At 40.1% G+C, this 5,354-nt stretch overlaps 1 pseudogene; it reads left to right on the plus strand.

The window, feature by feature from the left end:
* Positions 1-419: 419 nt before the first annotated feature.
* LOC137232600 (amyloid beta precursor protein binding family B member 2 pseudogene) lies at positions 420-1,869 on the plus strand (annotated as a pseudogene).
* Positions 1,870-5,354: the final 3,485 nt, after the last annotated feature.

The following is a 5,354-nucleotide window of genomic DNA, read 5'->3' on the forward strand; positions in this document are numbered from 1 at the left end:
GCAGCAAGGGAAAAACAACAAATAACATACAAGGGAACTCCCATAAGGATAACAGCTGATTTCTCAGCAGAAACTCTACAAGCCAGAAGGGAGTGGCATGATATACTTAAAATGATGAAAGGGAAGAACCTACAACCAATTTTACTCTGGCCGGCAAGGATCTCATTCAGCATCTATGGAGAAATTAAAAGCTTTACAGACAAGCAAAAGCTAAGAGAATTCAGCACCACCAAACCAGCTCTACAAGAAATGCTAAAGGAACTTCTCTAAGTGGGAAACACAAAAGAAGAAAAGGGAGACGGAAGGAACGCACAGCAGCTGGTGTGAGCGACCGCTCCGGGGTGGCTGGTGCCCGCAACCTGGTCTCGTCCCCGGCACGGGGGCGGCATCCTCGCCCAGCCCCGGGGCCGCCCGGGAGGCCAAGAGATTTTGCTTATGTAGCAAGAGACAAAGACACAAGAATTTTGAAATGTCATGTATTTCGATGTGACACACCAGCAAAAGCCATTGCCACAAGTCTCCACGAAATCTGTTCCAAGATCATGGCCGAATGGAAGAACGCCAAAGCCCTGGCCTGCAGCTCCCTGCAGGAAAGGGCCCACGTGAACCTCGACGTGCCCCTGCAAGTAGATTTTCCAACACCAAAGACTGAGCTGGTCCAAGAGTTCCACGTGCAGTACTTGGGCATGCTACCTGTGGACAAACCAGTCGGAATGGATACCCTGAACAATGCCATAGAAAGTCTTATGACCTCGTCCAGCAAGGAGGACTGGCCTTCAGTGAACATGAATGTGGCCGATGCTACTGTGACTGTCATCAGTGAGAAGAATGAAGAGGAGATCCTGGTGGAGTGTCGGGTGCGATTCCTGTCCTTCATGGGCGTCGGGAAGGATGTGCATACGTTTGCCTTCATCATGGACACTGGGAACCAGCACTTTGAGTGCCATGTTTTCTGGTGCGAGCCTAATGCCAGTAACGTGTCCGAGGCAGTGCAGGCTGCCTGCATGTTACGATACCAGAAGTGCCTGGTAGCCAGGCCGCCTTCACAGAAAGTTCGACCACCTCCTCCGCCAGCAGACTCTGTGACCAGGAGAGTCACAACCAATGTAAAACGAGGGGTCTTATCCCTCATTGACACTTTGAAACAGAAACACCCTGTCACAGAATCGCCATAGCTGCATATGTGAAAGGATCTTGTAACATTTACTGAAGATTGAATAGCTACACTAAAGAAGAGGAGCTGATCTCTGGCCTTCCATTCAGTTGCTGATGCTTTGTCTTCAGAGATTAATAACTTAACCAAACAGTGTTAGACAAGCATGTTCTCTCGTCTTGCCACCGTCGTGTGATATGAAAAGCATGACTAATTTTTTTTGCTGTCAGTAAGTTACATCATGAGCAGTGGAAGCTCCCTTTCTTACTGTAAATATCGTGAACATTATGTAACTTCACACACACAGGGAAGAATGTGGCCACACCCCTCCCAGTGAAGCAGCTGAGTCCTTGGAGTGAATGACACCTGGGTTAGTTTCACTGTCTTCTTGACTGGATCTGTCACAAGCAACTTTTAAGTCCTACGGCACTTTGCCCTGTTTTCAACATTGGAGTAGACACTGCATACCGGATACCACTGAATTGCTGTAAAAACAGGATGACTAGTTTTCGTTTTAGTTCTTCATAAAATCGAACCTTTGGTTGACAAAATTGGCTGTTGGCATCAGTATAGAAACCAACTGGCAACTTTCCTTGACGAGCTCTTTGACACATGGACACCACTTCATGTCTACAGCTGTTTGGGGGATGTTGGGAAAAAAGTGAAGCTTCAAAATTGAAAAACTAAATTTCAGAAATTAAAACAGAACAAAAATAGCCTTTTCTGTTCAGATGGTTTTCAAACTGATTATTAAGAAAGAGATTAACAAAATTATAATGCATTTTGGGTGGGAAATATTTCAAACTTCTGCCTTATACTGTACAATGCATCTAGAGAATTATAGTTCACTATGGCCATTCTCTACATAAACATTAAAATGAAATATTCCTCATAAGCCTTTCATCCTTAGTTTGATAATTAGCCAATATGCAACTTGGAGTTGAGGAAATGTCATTTATATTTTAGATCTCCACCACCACGTTGTTTTCCACCTCCTAGGTAAATGTTCTGCTAGGATTCTGCATCTAGCTCAATCTTACCTTAATGCTTTTTGCCCAGAAAGCTGTCTGTCCATCATGTATTGTCCATGGCAACACACTTCATTAAATTGAACCTTTCTGGAAAAAAAAAAAAAAAAAAAGAAGAAGAAAAGGACCTACAAAAACAAACCCAAAACAATTAATAAAATGGTAATAGAAATATACATATCAATAATTATCTTAAATGGGAATGGATTAAATGCTCAAACCAAAAGACACAGGCTTGCTGAATGGATACAAAAAAGAGACCCATATATATGCTGTCTACAAGAGACCCACTTCAGACCTAGGGACACATACAGACTGAAAGTGAGGCAATGGAAAAAGATATTCCATGCAAATGGAAATCAAAAGAAAGCAGGAGTAGCAATACTCATATCAGATAAAATAGACTTTAAAATAAAGAATGTTACAAGAGACAAGGAAGGACACTACATAATGATCAAGGAAGCAATCCAAGAAGCAGATATAACAGTTATAAATATATATGCACCCAACATAGGAGCACCTCAATACATAAGGCAACTGCTAACAGCTATAAAAGAGGAAATCCACAGTAACACGATAATAGTGGGGAACTTTAACACATCACTTACACCAATGGACAGATCATCCAGAAAGAAAATTAATAAGGAAAAACAAGCTTTAAATGACACAAGAGACCAGATAGAATGAATTGATATTTATAGGACATTCCATCCAAAAGCAGCAGATTACACTTTCTTCTCAAGTGCACATGGAACATTCTCCAGGATAGATCACATCCTTGGTCACAAATCAAGCCTCAGTAAATTTAAGAAAATTGAAATCATATCAAGCATCTTTTCCAACAACAACACTATGAGATTAGAAATCAATTACAGGGAAAAAATATGTTAAAAACAAAAACACATGGAGGCTAAACAATACGTTACTAAATAACCAAGAGATCACTGAAGAAATCAAAGAGGAAATAAAAAAATACCTAGCGACAAATGACAATGAAAACATGATGATCCAAAACCTATGGGATGCAGGAAAAGTAGTTCTAAGAGGGAAGCTTATAGTAATACAAGCCTACCTTAAGAAACAAGAAAAATCTCAAATAAACAATCTAACCTTACACCTAAAGGAACTAGAGAAAGAAGAACAAACAAAACCCAAAGTTAGCAGAAGGAAAGAAATCATAAAGATCAGAGCACAAATAAATGAAATAGAAACAAAGAAAACAATAGCAAAGATCAATAAAACTAAAAGCTGGTTCTTTGAGAAGATAAACAAAATTGATAAACCTTTAGCCAGACTCATCAAGAAAAAAATGGCGAGGACCCAAATCAATAAAATTAGAAATGAAAAAGGAGAAGTTACAACGGACCCAGCAGAAATACAAAGCATCCTAATAGACCACTGCAAGCAACTCTATGCCAATAAAATGGACAACCTGGAAGAAATGGACAAATTCGTAGAAAGGTATAACCTTCCAAGACTGAACCAGGAAGAAATAGAAAATATGAACAGACCAATCACAAGTAATGAAATTGAAACTGTGATGAAAAATCTTCCCACAAACAAAAGTCCAGGACCAGATGGCTTCACAGGTGAATTCTATCAAAGATTTAGAGAGGACCTAACACCCATCCTTCTCAAACTCTCCCAAAAATTTGCAGAGGAAGGAAAACTCCCAAACTCATTCTACGAGGCCACGTCACCCTGATACCAAAACCAAACAAAGATACTACAAAAAAAGAAAATTACAGACCAATATCACTGATGAATACAGATGCAAAAATCCTCAACAAAATACTAGCAAACAGAATCCAACAACACATTAAAAGCATCATAGGGGGCTTCCCTGGTGGCGCAGTGGTTGAGGGTCCACCTGCCGATGCAGGGGACGCGGGTTCGTGCCCCAATCTGGGAAGATGCCATATGCCGCAGAGTGGCTGGGCCCGTGAGCCATGGCCACTGAGCCTGCACGTCCGGAGCCTGTGCTCCGCAACGGGAGAGGCCACAATGGTGAGAGGCCCGCGTACTGCAAAAAAAAAACCATCATAAACCACAATCAAGTGGGATTTATCCCAGGGATGAAGGATTATTCAGTATACACAAATCAATCAATGTGTTACACCATATTAACAAATTGAGGAATAAAAACCATATGATCATCTCAATAGATGCAGAAAAGTTTTTGGCAAAATTCACACCCATTTATGATAAAATCTCTCCAGAAAGTGGGCACAGAGGGAACCTACCTCAACATAGTAAAGGCCATATATGACCAACCCACAGCAAACATCATTCTCAATGGTGGAAAACTGAAAGCATTTCCTCTAAGATCAGGAACAAGACAAGGATGTCCACTCTTGCCACCATTATTCAACATAGTTTTAGAAGCCCTAGCTATGGCAATCAGTGAAGAAAAAGAAATAAAAGGAATACAAGTTGGAAAAAAAGAAGTAAAACTGTCACTTTTTGCAGATGACATGATACTCTACATAGATACTGTTCCTATTTGCATATGACATGATACTATGCATAGATAATCCTAAAGATGCCACCAGAAAACTACTAGAGCTAATCAGTGAATTTGGTAAAGTTGCAGGATACAAAATTAATGCACAGAAATCTCTTGCATTCCTATACACTAATGATGAAAAATGTGAAAGAGAAATTAAGGAAACGATCACATTCACCACTGCAACAAAAAGAATAAAATACATAGGAATAAACCTACCTAAGGAGGTAAAAGACCTGTACTCAGGAAACCATAAGACAGTGATGAAAGAAAGGTGACACAAACAGATGGAGAGATATACCATGTTCTTGGATTGGAAGAATCAATATTGTGAAAATGACTATACTACCCAAAGAAATCTACAGATTCAATGCAATCCCTATCAAATTACCAATGGCATTTTTTTATGGAAGTAGAACAAAAAAAATCTTAAAATTTGTATGGAGACACAAAAGACCCCGAATAGCTCAAGCAATCTTAAGGGAAAAAAACGTACCTGGCAGAATCATGCTCCCTGACTTCAGACTGTACTACACAGCTACAGTAATCAACACAATATGGTACTGGCACAAAAACAGAAATATAGATCAATGGAACAGGATAAAAAGCCCAGAGATAAACCCATGCACCTATGGTCAACTAATCTATGACAAAGGAGGCAAGGATA

The sequence above is a fragment of the Pseudorca crassidens genome, chromosome 10, assembly GCF_039906515.1.
Source record: "Pseudorca crassidens isolate mPseCra1 chromosome 10, mPseCra1.hap1, whole genome shotgun sequence".
Taxonomy (NCBI): domain Eukaryota; kingdom Metazoa; phylum Chordata; class Mammalia; order Artiodactyla; family Delphinidae; genus Pseudorca; species Pseudorca crassidens.